General features: G+C 38.3%; 1 protein-coding gene across 4 annotated transcripts in view; it reads left to right on the forward strand.

Moving 5' to 3' along the window:
- Positions 1–25,511, forward strand: part of PTPRK (protein tyrosine phosphatase receptor type K) — a 584,222-nt gene that overhangs the window by 55,070 nt on the left and 503,641 nt on the right. The window lies entirely within an intron of this gene.

Raw genomic sequence — 25,511 nt, forward strand, 5'->3', positions numbered from 1 at the left:
CTGCAACAAAGTGGCTTAAAATGACAAAAATGTATTCATTTATATTTTTGGAGGTCAGAGGGCAGATGGGGTCTCACTGGGCTAAAATCAAGACAGGTCTGGATTTCTTCTGGAAGCTTTAGGCAGGGATCCATTTCCTTGCCTTTTGCAGCTTCTAGAGGTCACCTACCTTCCTTGGCTCCTGTCCCCTTTCTCTGTTTTTAAAGTCAGCATGGTCAGGCCACACACTTGCCACAGTGCTGTCTCTCTGGTTCTCTTCTTCTGCTTCCTCTTCCACATGTAAGGACAATAATGATTACATTGGGTTTACCAGGTAATTCAGGATAATCTCCTTGTCTCAAAGCCAGCTGATTAGCAACCTTAATTCCATCTGCAACCTTAACTCCTCTTTGTCACATAATCTAACATATTCATGGTTTCCAGAGATTAATAAAATATAGACATTTTGGGGGGTCATTATTCCATCACAAGTGTTAACCTAAGTACTCATGTTAAAATAAAAATGTGACTAGAATCACCTAAATGCTTATTTGTTTGGAGGCACAGATACAGACTTATTTGATTGTTTAATGTTCCTGTTTCTCCCATATCCTCAACCCTTATGTTAGGGCATTTCCTTAAAGGTACTCTAGGGTGTTAATAAATAACAACAATATAAGAAATGGCCAGCATTTTGTTTTACTGGATTCGAAGTGGCTTTCCAGGTCAGGATATAAATTATTTTGGAGGTATTTTCAAGTTACTGGGAGTTGAGCAACTCAGCTCTCTTCCTGCGGATTCTTACCCTGATAATTTGTACAACAACTTCCCTTGGCATATATCTACAGCTAAACACACAAGATAACCTTTTGTTTCTTGATAGATGGCTTAATATATGCTTTCTAGGTAGATAAAATAAATGGAGGAAAGCACTCATTTATAGCGGTCATTTCTATTTTTTCAAGGTTAGATACTGGTCTAGTTTTGTTAATCTTGCCATGGATATTGTGATCTTATTTTGCTACAACTGTGAAAAGTACATTTATCATTGCTATCAACAGGCTACCTTGTTTCAAAGTTGTGAGATGTATTTATCAAAGGGAGCTTCTGTGAGAAAGGAACTTACGTTGTGGTGATGAAATCAGATACATTAAGACTTTTTTGGGGAAAAGGTGTTTAATGTGTATATTGAATCTCCCCAGCCTGAGGCAGTATTTCTGTTTGGTACACAGATTTTAGAAAATTATTTCTGATTGAGATAGATGCATTGCAACTCTAAAAAAAAGGGTTGGAGAAATATCTGATTAAAGGAACGTGACAAACACTAGTTAGGTGGGAGGTAGGAGAAGATAGAACTAGTAGCAATATGTTTCTTTGTGCCCGGGCACGGGAGGTGGACATGTCTATAAATGAATGGCCAGTGAGGAGGTTTGGATGCTGTCCCTGGAAGTCGTGAAACTACTGGTGGGTTTGTTAGGAAATCCTTTTCTTTAAACCGATTCCAGAAGAAGTTTTTAGTTATAAAATTTTATGTCAGAGATAATAGGTTGAACAGTGATATGAAGTCGAGCACTGAAAAAAATGAGTCAGTCTAAATAGAGACAAATTACATTACTTGAAAATACACTTTATATAATAAGAAATGTCCAGCGGTGGTGTTGACAGTTAAATGAGGGTCCTAATAAACTCCTGCGGAAGAGTATACTTAACTAAAACCTTGGAATTCAAGATTTGTGTGATGCTGCCAGACTGAAATTTGTCCAATGTTCTGTGTGTTTTGCATATATATTTAGTAAACATAGGAATATCAACTTGTTAATATTTGTAGAAAGTGTGACTCCCAAATTAATTTGTCCTGATGACTCAATCACCAATAAAAAAGATTATCAAGTAAGATTTCTCAAATTAGAACAGTCTTTATTTATTTGACAAGGACTTGAGTGTCTAATAATTACCTGATACTATGCCAGATGGTAGGTTGAGGATACCAAATATAAGCAAACTTAGTCCTTGACCTCATGGAGTTTATAGTCTAATGAAGAAGATACATATTAATTAAGATATACAATATTAAGATACATGCTGCTATGAGTATCTGGAAAAGCTTCCCCCAAAAGGTGAGTTGTGATTTGAGGGACAAATATAAATAAAGTAAAGAGAGATGAATTGGAGGGCAAAGTGTTCTAGTTTGAGGGAACAGCATTTACAAAGATTGTGTGACTGAAGGTGCTGGAATCCACAGAGTACAGAGTGGGAGAATGTGTTGAGTGAGATGAAGATGAAGAGGAAGGTGATGCTCAGATTAAGGGTGGACAATAGGAAGTCATTCAAGGGTTGAAAAAAGGAGTGGTAATGGTGGTGATAAAATTGCATTTCTGTTTCAGAAGATCATTTTGGCTACAATATAGAAAGCAGAATGGAAACAGGTAGGAATGGTACAGAAAAAGGAGTTGAAACCTCTAATTATAGGGGTGAGAGAAGTTGGTAACTTGGTTGTCTTGGAGGATATGGAAAGAAGGGGATGGACTTGAGAGAAAGTTAGAAGGTAAAATCTCAAGATTCGGTGATGGTTTGAATGGGGGATGAGAGAGAAGGTGGAGTCAAGATTGTATCCTGTTTTTTTCTGGGTAAATCTGGATGATAGGAGGTAGTATTTACTGAGAGAGGGAGCCCTGGAAGAGGACCACGTTTGAGGGTGAGGATGGGGATGTAGATTATAAGCTTAGATATGGATATGTCAAAAATGTCTTTATGACAGACAAGTTGAGAGATCAACTTAGGCAATTGGATATATAGGTCTAGGGTGCAAAGGAGATGTTTGGATTAGAGAACTTTATGAGATATCTGCTTTAGCTTGTAATTGAAGCTATTGATACTGATAAGAGATTCCAACATTTAATAGCCAATGAGGGGACAGTGAATCTGCAAAGAAAACCTAGGAGTGGCCAGAAAAGTTGGAAGAAATAGTAGCTACACATCATGGAAAGCAAGAATGTGAAGAGGATGGAGTGGTCATCAGTATTGAATTCTGCCGAAATATCAAGAATAGTGAAGGCTGAAAAATGTGCATTGCATGGGTGATGTGTAAGTCACCTGTTGACTTTAGTCAAAGTGGAGTCAATGGCACGATTTCTTATGGTGGGTTGTAATTCTTCTGGGAATGGATACTTAAACTTGCCAGAAGTGGTCATTTGCTAGTTTATAGAATTCTCATCTGTATGCAGGGTTTACTTTCTTCTTCTTTTCCTCCTTCATTTAACTTACCCTCTCAAAACCAAAATAGGATTTGCCATTGTTAACAATGCACTATTTGCCCTGATATGAACATAACTTTTCTTTGTTCCTCTTGTCCAAAATATAATAGTAAAAGCATCTTTTGTTACTTTTAGTATCTCTCAGGAGTCTTAGTTCATTCACAACTTTAGTCTCCCAACATTATTTGAGGGTACATTTCATCTGTGTAATTTTATTCTCTTAGTTTTATTTAAATTTTATGTATAGGAAATACCTTGGCTCAAAGAAAGTACTGTGTGCATTACTTTTAAGTATACCCTACCTTTTCTAGCTGATTCATTTTAATCTCATATTCAGTTGTTTGTTTGTTAGAATGAGCCATACTCCCTTTCCTCTGTACTAGCAAAGTCATTATTAGTTTTTTCCCATCCCCAGTTCAAAATGATTTATTTAAAAAATGTCTGTATATCTGACCATAGCTGCTCTTCCCCGCCCTGGTTATTAGGAAGGAAACTAATTCTCTCCCATGTTTCTAATCACTTTGCATTTCAAAGATTTTCAAAAATGTAAAAATTTCTAGTCATTTTATATATTTCAAAGGCTTGAAATGCAGCTACCACCAGCTCTTAACCTAGGGCCAGTAGGAGTCTTGTACATTATGCATAGAAAACTTTTCAACTGTAATTGTTTTATTTTTTAGGTAAAAAAACCCCCTATTTGTTGGTATACTTGCCATTCTTGCCTATACCATTGTCTTCTTTAAATGTCAGGACCGACTTGCAGTTTGTATGGATTGTCTGACACATGAATTAATAGGTAAGATATTGTATAGCCAGTGTATTTTTCTTCTTGTTAGATTCCTACTATTTGTAATTGTAGCATTGACAAAGACTTGGAGGTAGATGTTATGAAGACAGCTTGAATCAAGTAAAGCGGCAGTAGCTGCTACAAAGAAGAGTTCAGTAGTTGTTTCACTTCATCTGAATCACAGTTGTCAGGGCTTGCTTCATGGGCAGTCACACAGGGCCTCAAATTCAGAAGAGGGCACACACTTGGGGTTTAATGCCCTGAGATTGCTGTCTTGAAATTCGTATTAATTTTATCTTTGATTTGAGTTTTGTAAATGGAGCCCCATGGGACAATGGAGCAGGAGATTAAGTGAGGCTTGGGCCCTCAGCTCACATGTGGTCCACCTCCCATTGCTCTCTTGTCCCCATGGGTTGGGTTCTTGGCCACGTGCTCTTCTGTCCCACCCAGTCCAGTGATTCTTCACCCTCTGCCCGTGAAGGGAGCTTGGGTGCTGGTGCAGGGAGGGTTGAACCTAGTGTGTGCCTCCTGCTTATTAAGTTACAGTAAAGGGGCCCACACACATTTGAGGAGCTGTAATCACCCCATGAGTATTCCCACATCTAAGAGAGCTTGACGTTAAACAGCAAATAAAAAATATTATGAAATATTGAGACACTGTGAAAGAAAGAAGGATAAAAGAAATATTTCCTGGTTTTTGAACAAGGATCCTGCATTTTCATTTTGCTTTGGTCAAATTATGTAGTTGGCCCTGACAACTGTTAATAGTGAACTAGTGCCCAGAAACAAACTTCACCTTTGCAACTTATTGTGTTACAGTATTATCAATAAAACATTTTCAGTATGTTTACAGTTTTCTTTGAAACATGGCATATGAATGGATTTCATTGTACTTAGAACCCAAATATTTTATAATAGTGGTTGTCTTTCCACAGATTATGCTGTTAGTCTTTCAGTTTAAATTTCATTAAAAAAAACAGTTTTGAAACTGTGCTATTTATACCCTCACAATAGTAACAAATGGAATTTGAATTTAAAATATGGATTTTCAAAACTAATTACAAATATTGTACAGTTATGTTTACCCTTTTTTGAAAAATAAGCTGCTTGATAGTAATTGTTTAATAAAAAGGCTTTTTCATAATCTTTTTTTATTATGATTGCACTTCAATTCATGACAGTGTTGGGAGACTTATTTTTAAGTTGAGCACGATCATTCATTACCTCTCCCTGACCCCCATTGTGCATCTCAGCCATTCTTTCACCCTCAATGCACTTAAGTTATCAAACTGCTTTCGATGGAAAATATAAATTTTATTTGTTTTACTGACGGTCATATTTGCTTTGGACAAAGCCTTTTAATACATAAGAGTAGTGTAGGGCTGCCCATGGCAAATTCTCAAACCGCTTTTCAGCATAAAAATCAAACCCAAGAGAAAGAGAGAATAAGTTGTATTTAATCTTTACATCCATAGCTCGTGTGACCTGTTATTACCATTCCTGTAGACCAGCAATAGTTTTGTCATGTTGTTGTTATCTTAAAAAAAAAAGAAACAAACCTCAATGACTTTATTTCTAAATTAAAAAAATATTGGTATTTTTGTTTGAATTTCCTCTTTTGTCATGAGTTGGAAGAGTTGATCATGCTGGTGTTAAAGTTGCTTACTGGCTGGGGACTGTGCTGGAGCCATTGGGTAGCTGTCGTTGTTGTTTTAACTAAAACAAAGTTTCTGAAGGGCTCTTTGTGAAATACATAAGGGGATGTTCAAAGACTGCTAAGTTATTGCTTTGGATTTAGAGTTATATCAGTACAGCTTTTTTTTTTTTTTTTTTTTTTTTTTAGATTTCAGAGATCTGCCTTGTTGATTTTATACAAATTAACTTTTAGCTTTCTTTAACGTCTACTAAGGCAGCTCACACAAATGGATATTTTGGGCTATTAATGCATGCCTCTGTTTCTCAAAAGTTCTGAGGATTTTAAGGAATTTACTTTGGCTTCTATGCCAGTATTTATCTAGTTTGTGGCTTAGCATTTTCTTTCCATCTAGAGGTTAGACTGCCCCTCTGACTTAATAATTGTTTGTGATTTTCCAAATGATTTCACAGTTGAAGCAACTGTTTATCTATATAAAGATACAGGAAGCTTTTGTGTTGATTTTAATTTGGCTTTTTGCCTATATTATGCAATAATGAATAGGTGCTTGCATACCAGGCATAATTTAGTTTATCTCTAAGTTTGTCATGGAGTTCAAAGGTGAAATCATTTATTTAAAAGTAAAGTTTGACTTTTCTAGAGAAGGCCGAATGATTTTGTAGAAATTATAACAAAATTTGAATTAAGATGTTTCAAATTTTGCTAATAGCTACCTTAATTTTATGTTGTAGTTATCTAGAAGGGCACATTATTTAAAATTAAAGTGTAAATTTGTTGTATATAAAACGACTTAAGGTATAATACTAATGATGTAGAACTACATACCAACAAGAATTCTTAGAGTGGCTGGTGGATGTTGGCTACATATGGTATGAAGTTATAGTTTATAGGTAAATTGAGGCTTTAGTAGTTTGAAGAAGAGAATGCACATCACAGACATGACGCATATGTAAGTAAGCAGAGCTCCAAATCTTACACTGGTTACTAACCCTGGGAATCACATGCTAGAGGTTACTGGGTGATGAGTACACTAACATCAAGCAGGCTTTTAATTTTCAACTGTTCTAATACAGGCAATTCAAGCGTAAAAGAGCACAGAGTGAGGATAGGGCAAACTTGGAAGGGTAGTGCTGGATTCTTCCAGTTGTGAATAAATTCCATCACCTCTAAACCATTTCCAGTCACTTTATCTGCATTTGTCATATAGGGGGTATCACTTTCTAACTTAGAGGTTTTTTTTTTTTTTTTTTTTTTTTTTTTTTGCGGTACGTGGGCCTCTCACTGTTGTGGCCTCTCCGTTGCGGAGCACAGGCTCCGGACGCGCAGGCTCAGCGGCCATGGCTCACGGGCCCAGCCACTCCGCGGCATGTGGGATCTTCCCGGACCAGGGCACGAACCCGTGTCTCCTGCATCGGCAGGTGGACTCAACCACTGCGCCACCAGGGAAGCCCTAACTTAGAGTTTTAAAAAATGTTTCTCTCTCTTTCTTGGTGATATTTTATCAAGGACAGGCATATATTGCCTTTATAGTCTCCCCAGTAACCCAGTTAGTCGGTTAATTCTCCCATGTGTCATACACTGTGGTAAGTACTATAGATGTAGGACTCAAAAAATGTTTCATTTAGAATTACAATATATCTGTTTTTTTTTTTTCCCCAATAGTCTTCCATTCTCAACTCTGTTTACACTTTATGTTCTTCATTTCTCATTGTTTCTAATTATTCTCTTTTTTCTCTGCTGTCCCTCTCCTGTTACTCTCTAAATCTGTCCTGTCCAAATGGTAGCAACTAGCCACATGTATCTTTTGAGCTCTTAAAATGTGGCTAGTCGAAATTGAGATCTGAGATAAATGTACGTTACATAGTGGATATGTTTTGAAGAAAAGAGTGGAAAATATTTTCATTTTTATATTGATCACATATTGAAGTGGTAATACTTTGTATATATTACATTAAATAAAATATTAAAATTAATGTCATGATTTTTACTTTATAAAGTGCAGCTAACTAGAAAATTTAGAGTTACGTCTATGGGTTTAATTATATGTCTATTGGAAAGTGCTTCTCTAGATCCTTCTACTGATTTTTTTTACTAATCCTCTTCAGACACCTTCCTTCCTGTTTTATTCTCATTGCCCCCGTCCCAATATTCTCAGAGGTCAGAAATTAGAAAAATGGCAAATTTCCTGAAACTATCTTTACAAACAATAAATGCTGAAGAGGGTGTGGAGAAAAGGAAACCCTCTTGCACTGTTGGTGGGAATGTAAATTGATACAGCCACTATGGAGAACAGTATAGTTACTGTTCTGTTACAGTATAGTTAAGTATAATTCCTTAAAAAACTAAAAATAGAACTACCATATGACCCAGCAATCCCACTACTGGGCTTATACCCTGAGAAAACCAAATTCAAAAAGACACATACACCCCAATGTTCATTGAAGCACTATTTACAATAGCCAGGACATGGAAGAAACCTAAGTGCCCATCGACAGATGAATGGATAAAGAAGATGTGGCACATATATACAATGGAATATTACTCAGCCATTAAAAGGAACGAAACTGGGTCATTTGTAGAGATGTGGATGGACCTAGAGACCGTCATACAGAGTGAAGTACGTCAGAAAGAGAAAAACAAATACAGTATATTAGTGCATATATGTGGAATCTAGAAAAATGGTGCAGATGAACCTATTTGCAGAGCACAAATAGAGACACAGACATAGAGAACAAACATATGGACACCAAGAGGGGAAAGAGGGAGTGGGGTGAATTGGGATATTGGGATTGACATATATACACTATTATGTGTAAAATAGATAACTACTGAGAACCTGCTGGTAGCACAGAGAACTCAACTCAGTGCTCTGTGGTGACTTAAATGGGAAGGAAATCCAAAAAAAAAGGGGATATATGTATACATATAGCTGATTCACTTCACAGTACAGCAGAAGCTAACACATTGTAAAGCAACTATACCCCAATTAAAAAAAAGAAAGTTAGATTGATTATTTAGCAATAATGAGCCGTGGAGTACTGATACATGCTACCACATGGATGGACCTTAAAAACATTATGCTAAGTGAAAGAAGCCAATCATAATAGAAAGTATATTAAATGAGTTCACTTATATGTAGTGTGTAAAATAGGTAAATCTCTAGAGACAAAGTAGATCAGTGGTTACCTAAGGGAGGGGGGAAGTTGTTGTGAGTAATGGCTACTGGTAGGTATTGGGTTTTTTTTCGGAGAGAAGAGATGTAAAATTACATAGTGGTGATTGTTGGGCAACTCTGAATATACTAAAAAAACCACTGAATTGTATACTTTAACAGGATGAATTTTGTGGTATGCGAATTATATCTCAATAAAGCTGTTAACACTAGATCATTCTCATCACATCATACTGTCATGAGGTTGGTCTTTTTGGTACTTCGCTTTCCTTTTTCTGCTTCTTAGGGCAAATTTTCCTTATTCTTTATTAATCAATTTAGCCTTCCTAGAAATTAAGTGTATGTTCTTTTTAATGTTAGTGGTCAGGTGCTTTTGTCTTAAAAAAGGAAAAAATAGGTCGATATGTGTTGGAACTTTTGTAAGCAGTTACAATCCATTTTTAAAATTGGTGTGTGTGCAGAATAGTTATTTTAATGCAGTTTTCCCCCTCAGGGGACTTGTTAGGCAAATGTATTTAAGTATCATTTTAATGCATTCTTATAGCTTTTATTTATTCCTTATATCTACATGATGTTTCAACGTCTGATGAATTGTAGCTTTTCATTAGGACATCTGGATTTCTTATATATAAAAAAAGAGTGACAAAAGGGAAAAAAAATCTTTTCTTCCAAGATGGTTACACATATCTATTTTATACTACAAGTGCATAAATATTTTTTCCTAACAGTTCTGGACAATACATGGGTCTGTGTGCTGAAGAGAAATATTTTGATTAAATTGGTCCATTATAAAAAATGAAAAATGATTAGTCTGAAAGAGTATTTTTTAAACAATTCCTTTCAACCTGCAGTTTTTTCTTTCACCATTTTCCTTTAAAGATGACTGCAAGTTGTAATATCTTAAGAAAATATTATTTTTATATTTATACCTATAAATGTTAATTATTTTATATCTGTCCTCCATTTTGAGGTGCTTACTTTTCTAACCTTCAAAATAAATATGTAAGTAAACAGTTATAAAACTAATATAAATTTTGACAGATGCTACCTGCCCCTTTCATCCATTTGACCTTAAGTGAGAAAAAAGTGGAGAAATTAAAGTTTGACTGTTTTATCATTTCTTACAGAAGTTCAGCATCTTTAATGGAGAAGCTTTTTTCTTGCATCTTTTCCATCAGCTGCAATTGTGTCTCCACTACATTAGGTGTGCTTTGTTTCTCCTAAGTGAAGAATATTATAATCACCTGAATTGTGCCAGTAGCTTAATGAGCAAGGAACCCCCAAATTTTCAACTATAATCGTCCTTAATGATTGCTTCTTTTGGAAGGAAAAGGATGTTCTTCATGGTTTTCAAGCCACAGTTGGGCCATATAACAAATAAATAATCAGTGATGTATTATGACTCTGTCTCTTTGCGTCTTTTCCCTTTAATTATAGACTATTTGCTATCGACTGAATATTGGTGTCATCCTAAAATTTATATGTTGAAACCTAATCCCCAGCGTGATGGTATTGAGAGGTAGGGTCTTTGGAGCTATTATTAGGTCATGGGGGTGGAACTCTTGTGAATGGGTTTAGTGCCCTTATAAAAGAGTTCCCAGACAGCTCCCTTGCCCACCTCTGTCATATGAGGACACAAGGAAAAGACAACCACCTATGAACGAGGAAGTGGGTTCTCACCAGACACCAGATCTGCTAGTGTCTTGATCTTGAACTTCCTAGCCTCCAAGACTGTGAGAAAGAAATTTCTGTTGTTTATAAGCCACGCAGTCTCGGTATTTTGTTATAGCATCCCAAATAGACTGAGACATTACTGTTATCTTCAATGTAATGTTGTTATTTTGATAGATAAACACCATTATTGCCTTATTTATTAGAAATGGTAGTCCATGAAGGTTTAGCACTTGGAGGGACTTAAAGAACTATAGTAACAGACTATAGGCACACCTCATTTTATTGTGCTTTGCCTTATTTTGCTTCACAGATAGTGCATTTTTTACAAACTGAAGGTTTGTGGAAACTTTGTGTTGAGCAAGTCTGTCAGTGCCATTTTTCCAACAGTGTTTGCTTACTTTGTGTCTCTGTGTTACATTTTTGGTAATTCTTGCGATATTTCAAACTTTTTCATTATTATATTTGTTATGGTGATCTGTGATCATTAATATCTGATTTTTACTATTATGACTTGCTGAAGACTTAGATATTGGTTAGAATTTTTTAGCAATAAAGTATTTTTAAATTAAGATATGTATATTTTTTTAGACAATGCTACGCATACTTAATAGACTACAGTTTGGTGTATACATAACTTTTATAAGCACTGGGAAACCAAAAAATTTGTGTGACTTGCTTTACTGCAATGTTTACTTGATCACAGTGGTCTGGAACCGAACTCTTGGTATCTCTCTGAGATATGCCTATGCTAGCAGCTTCTTGTAGTCCGTAGAGGGAGGGGCCAGCCTGAGGGCCTTTGTTTTTTCACTGGTCCAAATGACTCTGTTGTTGCTGTGGGTGTCAGGTTGTTTTTTAATAGCAGCTCTGGGTACAAAGGTTTCAAAGTCATCTTTTCAGAGTCCATAGAAAGCACTCAGATGGTGTGAGGCCTGTATCATTTGCCTCCAAAATGGAACTTAGTGAGGTGGGAAAAGGTGCCCTGATGGCTGTGGGTTTCCTTTCCTTTTTTCTTTTTTCCATTGTAACAGTGGGCAGTGAACTTTGCCATGTTTTGGTACCGTGTCCTGACTTTTGTAGAAACTGGGCATATTAGTGTGATAATCTAACGACAAGGAGATGTTTTGATTTATTGGATATTAAAACTTTAAGGAACATAGAGATAATGACTTTCCAGATGAGGAGTCTACCAAAGATCCCACCACACTTAGCATCCTCTTTCTTCCTTTATAATACACTCCTGATAAATTTAACCCATAGTACCCATCCTTAGATATACCAGCTTTCAAGCTATGAGGATAGATTTTTATATGCATATAATTTTAAAATAAATGCATGTATTTTCAAAATTCAGTGGGCTTTAATAATCAAAGGAATATGTTTATTATTTAATGGCCATGAGAAAAGTTACTGATCAATATGTGTTTGCCTTTTTACTGGTGATAGAGATGAGCGTAGGGAACAGTAAGGAGAAGATTAATATAATGGATTTCTTTCATGTGTTTAACAAAAGATTACATTTAAAAATGCTCTGGTTCTTTCAAGTTGTGTGTTTTTTTTATTGTGAATAATTTAAATGAGATAACCATTTATTTCTAGTCAACACTAAGATATCTAGTGTGTTTATGATCTTTTCTGAGGTTGTATTTTAAATTTCTTTGTATAGAGTTATCTATCTATCTATCTTGCAGGTGTGTGGCTGCATACTCCTAATCTGTGAGGAGATTTGTAGCTTTTTATTAACTTTATTTTGTCTTTATTTTATAATAAAGACGATAAACTGGTTGGCTTAATTTCAAGGATAAGCAATGCCCGTCAGATGAGTTACTCTTCATCTCTCCTCCCTTTCCTGGCTTTGTTTCCATCTGTTCCCCAAAACATTTACATCTTTTCCAATTTTTAGTTTTGATGAGGGAAGGGGATTGATTTTGTTGTTGTCATTGTTTATCTTTACAACTCGCACCATTAGATTCAGGTGAAATGGCCGGAAATCTGCCCATATTTCTGCATAGTTTTGCCCCAGCAGAGAAAGTTGTGAATAGGAATCGGGCACTTGTCTGCCGCTTGTACATTTGACAGTACAAGGTGTTTGAGGGCAACACATGTGGAAATGTTAAGGAGTAACATCAATAATGCTGTGGCTACACAGATGGTGTAATTAGCCCACAGTGGGGAAGAGCAACGTTTTCATGTTTGGATAAAAAGAGCTCACTGTGGGTGGTAGAGTAAGAGGTTCCAAACGACAATATCTTTTTCTTTCTTTCTTTCTTTCTTTCTTTCTTTCTTTCTTTCTTTCTTTATTTATTTATTTATGGCTGCACTGGGTCTTCGTTGCTGCGTGCGGTCTTTCTCTAGTTGCGGTGAGTGGAGGCTACTCTTCGTTGCAGTGTGCGGGCTTCTCACTGCGGTGGCTACTCTTGTGGAACATGGGCTCTAGGCGCATGGGTTTCAGTAGTTGTGGCATGTGGGCTCAGTAGTTGTGGCACACGGTCTTAGTTACTCTGTGGCATGTGGGATCTTCCTGGACCAGGGCTCGAACCTGTGTCCCCTGCATTGGCAGGCAGATTCTTTTTTTTTTTTTTAACATCTTTATTGGAGTATAATTGCTTTACAATGGTGTGTTAGTTTCTGCTTTATAACAAAGTGAATCAGTTATACATATATATATATCTCCATATCTCTTCCCTCTTGCATCTCCCTCCCTCCCACCCTCCCTATCCCACCCCTCTAGGTGGTCACAAAGCACCGAGCTGATCTCCCTGTGCTATGCGGCTGCTTCCCACTAGTTATCTGTTTTACATTTGGTAGTGTATATATGTCCATGCCACTCTCTCACTTTGTCCCAGCTTACCCTTCCCCCTCCCTGTGTCCTCAAGTCCTTTCTCTGGTAGGTCTGCGTCTTTATTCCCATCTTGCCTCTAGGTTCTTCATGACCATTTTTTTTTTTTTTTAAGATTCCATATATATGTGTTAGCATACGGTATTTGTTTTTCTCTTTCTGACTTACCTCACTCTGTATGACAGACTCTAGGTCCATCCACCTCACTACAAATAACTCAGTTTCATTTATTTTTATGGCTGAGTAATATTCCATTGTATATATGTGCCACATCTTCTTTATCCATTCATCTGTCGATGGACACTTAGGTTGCTTCCATGACCTGGCTATTGTAAATAGAGCTGCAATGAGCATTGTGGTACATGACTCTTTTTGAATTGTGGTTTTCTCAGGGTATATGCCCTGTACTGGGAATGCTGGGTTGTATGGTAGTTCTATTTTTAGTTTTTTAAGGAACCTTCATACTGTTCTCCATAGTGGCTATATCAATGTACATTCCCAGCAACAGTGCAAGAGGGTTCCCTTTTCTCCACACCCTCTCCAACATTTATTGTTTGTAGATTTTTTGATGATGGCCATTCTCACCGGTGTGAGATGGTATCTCATTGTAGCAGGCAGATTCTTAACCACTGTGCCACCAGGGAAGTCCCGAATGACAATATCTCCTAAAGATTAGGAGAGTGATGGTTTCATACTTCATGGTTTAGGCATGTATGTATATACGTGTACATATACATAATCTCTCAGCCTATTTTATTTAAGTATATTAACCCTTGTTACATTTAGAAATATTCTCTGTAAGTGAATTCAGCTTAGTCCAGGAGATATGGCTAAGTACTGTGGAGGATTCAGAAACAAATTTGGTCTTTATATCAAGTAACCAATTTTCTGGAAGAAGTTCATAGGACAGTGGCAAATAGAGGACCCCACAAACATTTTTGTAGCAAAAGTATATTGTAAATGATTAGTTGTATGAGTTACTTAACCAAGTGCAGTATTCTTCAGAAGGAAAATATTTTCAATAGATGGTTGAAAGACGTTCAAGGACTGAGTGTGTATCTTCATCATCTAACATTGTCACCACTTCTCTATGTGAAATAGTTTGCTTTTGTCAAATTTGGTTTATTCTGAACGTGGTTATTTATATTTTTACACAGCACAAAACTGATGCAACAAGCAAGAAAACACTGAAATGGATAAAAAGACTATAGCAAGCCCTTCTGTTTGTATAATTTGAACGTTTTCCTCAGTAAAAATTCAGAAGTTGAAATTAGTTGTATTCTGTTCAAATTGATCTTAAACTCAAATTTTTATAATAATGTAAATTTAAAATAATACCTGACACTTTGGTTAATTATTAGAGAGATATTTGCAAAGGAGCCCATCTGCTCCTATGGTACAGTCATAATGCAGAAACATTGACATCTCAATTATTTCCATGGCAACAAATTAATGTCAGGATCTCACATTTGACTTCACTGCAGGACCAAATAGAATCTGGATTACAGGGGTGGATTGGGAGTTCTTATTGAAGCCCAGGTCTTTAAGAAAGAGAATTAAATATCTTTGGGAAATAATTTTAAGCTTTTAAAAAATGTAAGTGGGACTTCCCTGGTGGTGCAGTGGTTAAGAATCCCCTTGCCAATGCAGGGGACATGGCTTCAAGCCCTCGTCCGGGAAGATCCCACATGCTTCAGAGCAACAAAGCCCATGCGCCACGACTACTGAGCCTGCGCGCTAGAGCCGCGAGCCACAACTACTGAGCCCGTGCGCCACAGCTACTAAAGACCGCGCTCCTAGAGCCCGTGCTCCACAACAAGAGAAGCCAAGGCAATGAGAAGCCTGCACACTGAAACGAAGAGTAGCCCCTGCTCGCCGCAACTAGAGGAAGCCCACACATAGCAACAAAGACCCAATGCAGCCAAAAAAAAAAAAAAATTATAAAAAAGTAAGTGTACTTTTAAAGAGGAAAGTATAAAACTATACATAATGTATATGAATACTCTTCTATCTTTCTATGTATACAAAGCCATAATGAAGGGCATTTACTCTCTGTGTGACATTTGCAAGTAAGAATTTGCATCTGATTTAATGTTCACTCAGAAACTTAGAAAACTAGAAACTCAGGCAGTTGTCAGTAGTACAGAATAGTAAAGGTCCAGAACCATCTTACTTTTCTTTAAGTAATGTATATAAACTGTCAATATGTGGTAGCTCAGCCTTAAATTATATACTCTCTTCGTCTTTGGTTTAGGATATCATAATTATAGATGATCCTCCTCACTGTATGGATGGCTTAGTTTCAAAGATTTGGTGGTACTTTGCCTTCCTTCTTGTGTCATTTTGTGCTCCATTGAAGAATATTTAGTATTCTACTACTTATTCCAGATACGAGTTCTGCCCATTCTTAATTGCTAACTCTCAGGGGAAACAATTAGATTTGATCACTATGAACAAACTTCTCTATTGAATCTAAAGTTATTTCTGACATTTCTCTGTTCCATAGCCCTTTGTGTGTAATTTGTCATAAGGCTGGCCTCATATTCAAGTTTGTTTGGGCTTTTGCCCTGTCTGACTATATAGTGAAGGCAGGGACCATGTCTTTATACTCTGTGTCTGGCAGTGGGTACTTTGTTTGTTGAAAAATAGATGTGATCTCATGGATCGTCAGGGTATACAGATTTTCAGAACCTTGGCGATGTCACTCCATTCGACTGCTGGAATTTGAGTTTTGCAGGTTTAAAATTTTGGTTTAATCTGTTTTTAGGAGACTGATTCATCATAAGCAAACTGAAAAGAAACTGACTTATGATGTATAATTGGAGGTAATTTCCTGATTCTGTCTCTCTATTAATTTCTTTTGATGACCAAGTCCATGAAAGAGATAGCATTATAGATTAGATGGTTTCTAGGTGAACCAGTGCTGGAACTTGGTGAATTAGGTGTTCAGAGTATTTTGGTTGCTGTATAAATTGTCTCTGTACATTGCTGTGCAGTTACCTGCTAACCATCTCTAGGATGAAAGAGTCTTCTCACTCTGAACTGTACTGGACAAACACCACTGCCGCTGTGATGGCTAATTTTATATGTGTACTTGACTGGGCTAAGGGTATGCCCAGACAGCTGGCAAAACATTTCTGTGTGTATCTGTGAGGGTGTTTCCACATGAGATTTAGCGTTTGAATTGATAGACTGAGTAAAGAAGATCACCCTCACCAATGCTGGTGAGCATCATCCAATCCTCTGAGGGTTTGACTAGAACAAAAAGCCACAGGAAGTGCGAATTTGCTCTCTGGTTGAGCTGAGACATCCATCTTCTGCTCTCGGACATTGAAGCTCCTGCTTCTTGAGCCTCCTGTTATCGAACGCAAGTCCGTGTGCCGGATGCACAGTGAGGCCAAACAATACCAAAACGTCGGAATTTGGAGTGGAGAAAGGTTTCTTGCAGGGCCATGCAAGGAGACGGGCAGCTCATGCCTTAAAAAACCCCGAACTCCCCGAAAGCTTTCAGCAAAGCCCTTTTATAAGAAAGGTGAGGGAGGGGCATGGTTAGTTTTTTACAAGCTTCTTGGTGTCAGATCCTTTGTTCTTGAGGTCAGGTCACGAGGTTCCTGTAAACCTCAACCAAAACAAATGTTATTCTCTGTTCTGACAAGAAGGGGCAAGGTCCCAAGGCTTAGCTTTCACTCTGCAAGGTCCAGGCCCTGGCTAAGAGGAGGGGTCCTTGCGTGGGCCGGTTACCCTGACCGGGAGTGTTTGTCCAGCACCCAGTCTGGATCCTCCCACCGGTGCCCAGGCCCCGCTGAAGAGGCAGATCTCAGCCGGTGGTGCCCTTGGGGCCAGGTCCTCAGACCCTGCCAAGCTGTCATCACTGAGGGAGCCAGGTGCCCACGACCCACCCAGCTCCCAGGGTTTTCATTTAAACCGGAGAGAATCATTTGTATAGGATCAATAGGAATACATGTAGCAAACACCAATTAGGTGAACCCCCAGCTCACAGCAATTGCCCTTCTTTGAGAACAGTCCCAGCCACAGAGGTGGACCTGAACTAGTGATCTGCAGTGTCCTTGCACCTTAACCCTAACCTCTGGCCACCTCCTAGGGGTAGATGGCTGATCTAAGCTGGACCAAGTTTTGAAACTTGAACGGAGAGACTGAAGCTGGTTGAAGCTCTTACCTCGATGGCAGTGTCTGTACACTCCAACTGCTGAGGCCTCCATGCACTGTGACCCATGGAGACTGCCACCACCATTAGGTCACGGAGGTAGCGCTGGGGGAGAGGTTCTCTGCTGCTTCAAGGCCTGGGCCTGGCCAGTGGGTGGCAGTGAAGAGGACTCTGGAGCTCTGCGGGACACAGCCCTCAGCATGTCCCCGGGCCCGGAGGCCAGAGGGCCTGGAGGGGCGCTGGTGAGAAGGCTGCCTCCATCCGCCTCTCGCTGCACTCTCAGCCTCGAGGACCACTGCGAAGGCTGCGTATTGATGGAGCAGGACCTCTAACCGCAGCACTAACGGTTGCATGCTAATGGTCACGCGCTGTCGCACGATAACAGTTGCACGATAACGGTCCCCCGGTAACGGTTGAGCTAACAGCTGTGCTCCCACCCCTGCCCCTATTATATTCCCACTCAGCCCAGGACTTACACCATTGGCCTCCCTCTTCTCAGGCCTTCAAACTCAAACAGAATTATACCACTGGCTTTCCTGGTTCTCCAGCTTGCAGATGGCAGATCATGGGACTTCCTGACCTCCATAATCTTGTGAGGCAATTCCTATAATAAGTGTGTGTATACATATGTATGTATATACATATGTATAATATTATGCAATTAGTTATTTATGTGTAATATATATAATATATATTATATTATGTACTTCTATTGGTTCTGTTTCTTCGGAGAATCCTGATTCACACAACAACCAATAATTATGTTCTTTTCTTCCCCTAAAATGGCTTGCATATCTTCGCCCTTGCTTTAATTATTACTTCAGACAATAGAGTGTGAGTAAACTTGTAAGAGTTCACTTATGTATCATGTTCTAACTTTCCTAAGAATACACTCTGGGACTCTGCGACGATGACTGCCAATGTATGTCAAAGGTTTACTCTGTACCTGACATTGTACTAAGTTCTTTATGTGCGTGATCACATTCAGATTGTTTTAATAACCCTAGGCGATAACTACTCTTGCTTTCCTGTATGACAGAGTGGGAAAAAGAGGTAGAGAAGCATGCAGTAACTGGTCTCAAATCACATCCTGGGATAAGTGAGGAGCTGGGATTTGAATCTGATTCTGGAGTCAGGGCACTTGCCATTGGGCTCATATCCAGATTGATAGATTTTTTTTTAAGGTGGGATATGCTGCTTTCTGATTTTTTTTTTGTTTTATTGTTGTTAATTTTTATTGTTTTCAGTATTGGAAGGTGAGCTTGTTTCCAAATTCTGAGAAAGTCTCACTGTAGTGAGAGCTTAAGTGGGAATGGTAGTTTCCTACCTGCAGTATCCCTGCTTTCAAGGTCACAGAAGCAGAGAATTGGCATGAGGCTAAAAAGAAAATGAGTGTCCTTAATGATAAGAATTTTAATGAGATTTCAAATGAGCAAATATACCCATTTTGGGATCATTTAATTTTTTTCCATGCAGCTTAATAGCATTGCAGTAAAAACTTACTAATTTAAGAATTGTGGGCAACACGTGTTTGAATTAACAAAGTCTAAATCATAAAATAATTTTGTAGAAATTAATTTTTATTATTTTTCTGATACATATAATTAGCCTATCAGTTAGGAGCCGAAAAAACTAAGCTTCTGAGTTACTTACTAGAATAGTTCATTTTACATTAGTACTCTATCTTCAGTCTTCTTTAGGCTATTAATTACCTTCTAAATTACTCTGATATTTTCTACATAGAGATCAGTTCTTTGTAAAAGGCTTTCATATACAGCATTATATTTAATACTCACAAGAACCCTTGGTTTTCAGACTAGTCAATTTGATGTGAAAGGAGAACAGTAAAATGATTTCTTCAGGACAACATGGCTGGTTAGCCAGAGCCTGGTCCGGAACCTGTGTCATTTGAGGCATTTTATTATCAATACATTAATATATACTGTTTAGACAATCATTTTTGAATTATCATCAAAGTTTGTTTAACAGCATCTGAACCTGTGTTTTTCCCCTTCATTCATCCCTCCCTCCCTCCTTCCCTCCCTTTCCTTCCTTCCTTCCTTCCTTCCTTATTATGAAGTATGCAGGGAATGTGTTTTTCTTTGGCAGATTTTCTGCTTTTTAATTTTCTTTGTGGTCATTTAAAATTTTCATTAAGTTCTTGTTACTATTCAAATTTATGCTCATTGGATCGGATTATTTTAGAATGTGTTTAAGTTACTGATTGCATTTGTTTCCTAGTGTTTTGTCATTTGGAATATCTATCTAGAATTAATCTGAAATAGTCCCTGTAATTGACTATTCCAGTGTTTTAAGACAGGAATAAAGTAGATCCCTCTTCTGTTCTCTAAATTCTACTTGTATTCAGAGCCCTGAAGATTGTAAGTAATAGAATTGGCACTGGCTATTTTGAACAAAGAAACAAAAACCATTATAAGGACATTGGGGTGCCTAGTTACTGAGGGACAAGAACATGGTGAGTTTCAGGATCAGCTAGAGTCAGGAACTTTTTGTCTGTTTATCTCCTTTCCCTTCTCTGCTTCCATCATACCCTCTTTTTTGCTTCCGTCTCCTTCCCCACTTACTCTTCGTATCCTGCCCTCCTTCCTGCCCTCCCTTATTCCTGTTTCCTCGTTCTTCTTCATGCCTTTACTCTTACCTCTTTTTCCTCTTCTCCCTTTTCTCTCTCTCTTTCTCTTCCCTTTCCTCTTCTGTTTTCCCTCTCCTCCTCTCCTCAAACCCCTCCTCCTTTCCTATTAACCTCTTCCCCCTGAAGTTCGTCTACTGCACCATATCTCAAGGAATATAAGGACTGATTGCCTCACATTTAGCGGTGGTAAGATTGACCAGTGGCTTCAGGTGGTAAAAGCCTAATTGTTCTATTATAGGATTTCTCATCAACCTTATACCTAATGATTCATTTGTCATTCATTGATGACCATTGCCTTATTCCATTTAGGGTTGCAAAATGGAGATTTCCTGATTATATCGTTCCTTCTCCATATATTATCTAGAAATATTTTCTATAGAAGAACTTTTTTTTAATCCACTAGGGCTATTTGGTTACCTTGAAATACAGTTCATAATGAGAAGGTGGGACAATTCTCTTATGTATCAGTTTTCAGTAGGCTAAGTTGGATCCTCAGCGTGCCTCATAGTTTTAAAAATTTCTCCAGATGATTCTTATGTGCAGCTAGGATCGAGAAGCACCAATCTAGATCTTGGATGTATCTCAAATCCCAAAGTCTTATTGCTTATTATAAAAGCAAATTTACAAGATAGCTATTGTTTTTACTACATGATAATATTCTTTTGCCAAACTTTATCACAGCATATGGACTTCATTCAAAGCAACTTATGTAGGTGTGTTCTGGGAGTTGCTTGTTTATTTCTGTTAAATTACAAACTAAAGTAAATGAACCATAGAGGAAGCACTCTCAAGGCAACCTCAAAATAATAATATGCTAGCTAACATTTCTTCCAGGCTTATTCTGTGCCCAGCTTTATGCTTAGCCCTTTACAATCATTAGCCCATTTGACCCTCAAAACCTCATGTAGAGAATCTAATTCTTCATGCAGTGGAGGAGGAACTGGAAGCTGAAATGTATCTACTTGTCTAAAGTCATGGGATTAGCAAAGGGTGGGGCTGGGGCTGATAGGTGCAGGCAGCTGGGAGACCCAGAGCCTGTGCAGTGGATCCCGGTTCTCTGCTCCTGTCAGAGTGGGATATTTCCTATGTTTAATCCCATCCTATCCTTTGTGTGGATTTCTTTTACTTTTATTCTGTGGCAAAGAAATGGAATGACTCTGCGTTTTTAACCTTCAGATTATGCCACAGAAAAATGGTCATATGTATAGTTGTATATGATGATTGGAATTTTATTAGACCATTATAAGTAGCATTTTTTGAATGGTTACAATGTGGTTACTTACCTTTATGATATCTTTCAATCATAAAGTCTGCAGGTTAGCTGTGTTTAGTCCTTCTGTATGTCTGAGGAAGTAGGCTTAAGGAAGTTAAGTGTTCAGTGTCACACAGTGAACTTTGAACCAAGGCTCCTCTGCACAGGGTTTATTCTTAACTACCTTATGCTGACAAGGTAGACGAAGAGTTAATAGGAATTAAGAGTGGTTTGGAGAGCAGCATATAACCTTTCCAGAAGCCATTTAAGGTTGTTTCTCAGCCAGTACAGGAGACCTACCTAGCAATGAACAACGTGAATTTTAGAGAGTGTGATCCAGTTAACTTTCTCAATGTCAGAACTTGTTCATATCTCTGTAGCCTGTTTACATTTTTTTAGTTACTCCCTAGTGTTGAACAGTGAAGGAATAAGGTGTTGACTAATCATGACCATCTTAGAATTTTGCTGTGGTTTTTCAGTAGGTGTTGCTCATTATTTGGAAATGAGCCCTCAAAAGAGATCTTGTTGCATCTTACTCTTCTGTGGCTTGTCTCATTGTAGATGTGGAATTTAAACTTTAGAAAGTATGCTTGTATTATTTTCTCCAGTGATTAAAGCTTAGGTTTTAGAAGTACATAATTTTACCTTATCTAAAGTTTTTAAAATCTTTAAGCTTATAAAGAGGATACAGTGAATCCCTACAATACCTTTGGCAGTAAAGAGTAACCAGCAACAAATTAACTTGGTGGGGAAAAAAGTGATTTGAAGGTTATACCAAACGCACTTTTGCATACTTTAAGTGAAAAGGAGGGAAGACTCAGGTGGCAGGCCTTGCTTATTTAAAAGGTGAGTGTGTGGGTGTGTGTGTGTGTGTGGGGGGGGGCGCCTTCCCTGGTGGCGCAGTGGTTGAGAATCTGCCTGTCGATGCAGGGGACACGGGTTCGTGCCCCGATGCGGGAAGATCCCACATGCCGCGGAGCGGCTGGGCCCATCAGCCATGGCCGCTGAGCCTGCGCGTCCGGAGCCTGTGCTCCGCAACGGGAGACGTCACAGCAGTGAGAGGTCCGCGTACCGCATAAATAAATGAATGAATGAATGAATGAATGGGACCTTTTATATGAGAGTTGGAAAATCCAGAAAAAGTGAAGGGAGACCAAAACAAACAAAAACCACAGGAAATATGATAAGCAGAAATTAGTAGTGGCAACTTGAACTGGTAAGAAGCATTCTGCATTCTGAACTGGCAGAACAGTGATGCTGACTTTGAGCATGGTTTCAAGCTGCCACATGTCCGGTACCCAAACAGTCCTGGGATGACGAGGACATCTCCTTGTGAGACTGTAAGCAACTTGAGGGCAAGAACTAAGCACTTTCATCTTGTATCCTGAGGAATTAACATAGTGCTTAGCATTTTATAGGCTCTGTTGTGTGCATAGGAAAAGTGTATCTTAATTTTATTAAGGGGTTGGTAAAAATCCTATTGGAGAATTATGTTATAAAGTAGTTAATGAGCCTTTAGTTTAGGTCAGTGGTTCTTAAACTTTTTGGACCCATAAGGATCCATTTATGATTTTAAAAATTATTGGGGACACAAAAGAACTTTTGTTTATGTAGGTTATGTCTAATGATATATACCATATACCATGTAAGAAATTAAAACTGAGAAGTTTAAGAAATAATAATTAAAAAATCCATTACATGTTAACATAAAACATATTTTTGTGGGAAAAAAACCCTACATTTCTGGAACAAAAAATTTAGTGAGAAGGCTGGCATTTCTCTACATATTTTACAGTTCTCTTTATTTTTATTTTATTTTATTTTAATCTATTTTTTTTGGCTGCATTGGTTCTTCGTTGCTGCGTGTGGGCTTTCTCTCGTTGCTGCGAGCAGGGGCTACTCTTAGTTACAGTGCACAGGCCTCATTGAGGTGGCTTTTCTTGTTGTGGAGCAGGGCTCTAGTTGCACAGAGCCCTGTTGTGGCCCTGTTTCTACTTGTGGCATGTGGGCTCAGTAGTTGTGACTCGTGGGCTCTAGAGCGCAGGCTCAGTAGTTGTGGTGCACAGGCTTAGTTGTTCTGCAGCATCTTTCCGGACCAGGGCTTGAACCCGTGTCCCCTGCATTGGCAGGCAGATTCTTAAGCACTACGCCACCAGGGAAGCCCCTACAATTCTCTTTAATTTCTAGTTTATTAGAAGACAGCTAGGTTTTTGTATGTTTCTGCATTCAGTCTCTTGTAATATGTTCTTTTGGTGGAATATATGAAAGAAAAGGGAGGTGTATTTTAATAGACTTAGAAGATGTTCTTCTTTGATACTGCACTAAAACTCTACAGATTGTAATTTCATAAAAGTTAGTTTCAACAAAGAATCGAAACCATTACAGTGAACATTTTGTACTTTGTTACAGTAAAATATGTTGGTATTTTTGTTCTTTGTGTAGATCTTTATCTATGCATGATTTGTAACATCATGCATTGGTCAATTGGAAAATATCAGTTCACTAGTTGTACAGATCTTCTGGATGTGGACGTATTTCATTATGTGTGTAATCAAACAATAACATTTCTTAATATCAGAAGATGGTTTAAGTGTTGGAAAGCTGTCAGGCTCAGGATGGTGGATAAAATTTTCAAGATATTAATTTTCACTTAAAAGTTCAGTTTTTATCATTGGCAACAGACACTGTCAGTTATTTTCCTTGAAGTGACAGGCTCACTTGCTCTTTTTCCTGAAAATGTTAGTCATACCCAATTCTGAATAGGTTGTCTTCAGTTATTCATTCAAGTAAAAAACAGTGCTTTATGAAAAGAGTGGCTAGTTCACCCCATATCTCAGTCTTATAATAAGTCAAGGGTAATAAGTTAAGGGTGTTTGACTCTTCAGTTACTGCATTCACATAGGGTCTAATCTACACACAAGTATTAAATATTTATTCCTAATTTTGGTTAACAATTTAAAAAATTTCACACTGGGGAAAAAAACCATTTTTTTTTAAACTTGGGGAGCAGAGATTGTATTGTCTTTCTGTTTCCCGCCCCCCACCCCTTTTCTTTCAGCTTTCCCTTGTGGGGAAAAAAGCAACACTAAAGTATTAGTTAGAACCATGAGAGAAGTGTCCTTCTAACAATAATAATGCTTATAATGCATTTTCTTCTTTTTTAAAAAATAAATCTATTTATATATTTATTTTTGGCTGCATAGGGTCTTTGTTGCTGCATGTGGGCTTTCTCTAGTTGTGGCAAGTGGGGGCTACTCTTCATTGTAGTGCGTGGGCTTCTCATTGTGGTGGCTTGTTGCAGAGCACAGCACGGGCTCTAGGCACATGGGCTGCAGTAGTTGTGGCACGCGGGCTCAGTAGTTGTGGCTTGTGGGCTCTAGACCACAGGCTCTGTAGTTGTGGCGCACAGGCTTAGTCGCTCCACGGCATGTGAGATCTTCCCGAACCAGGGCTCGAACTCATGTCCCCTGCATTGGCAGGCGGATTCTTAACCACTGCGCCACCAGGGAAGCCCTGCGTTTTCTTTTCAAGTTATACAAGAACTTAAAACAGTTCCATAGGTTGATACCAAATACCAGGAAAGACCAAAATAGTAAATTCTAATGAAATAATAAAATATAGATATTAGTCTGTGTTTTAAATAATGCAAAGTTACATAGATAAAGGAATAGTTTTAACAGTGACCTCTCCCGTTGCGGAGCATAGGCTCCGGACGCGCAGGCTCAGCGGCCATGGCTCACGGGCCCAGCCGCTCCGCGGCATGTGGGATCTTCCCAGACCGGGGCACGAACCCATGTCCCCTATATCGGCAGGCAGACTCTCAACCATTGCACCACCAGGGAAGCCCCCAAGGAATAGGTTTTTAAAAATGTTTTACAGGAGCCTGTTTTCAACTATGTGCAGTATGCAATTTTGTGACGCCCCCTCCTGATGCATATGCATGTTTATGTTTAAAAATTACTCAGTACAAACATTTAAACACAATTTGTAAAACTGGAATGTCATAAGAAAGGAACGCACAAGAATTGATGTGGTCTTTCCTACTGACAAATGGCAAAATATTTTGTCAGGGTACCACTTTTAAATGT

Source organism: Mesoplodon densirostris, chromosome 12, assembly GCF_025265405.1.
Source record: "Mesoplodon densirostris isolate mMesDen1 chromosome 12, mMesDen1 primary haplotype, whole genome shotgun sequence".
Taxonomy (NCBI): Eukaryota; Metazoa; Chordata; class Mammalia; order Artiodactyla; family Ziphiidae; genus Mesoplodon; species Mesoplodon densirostris.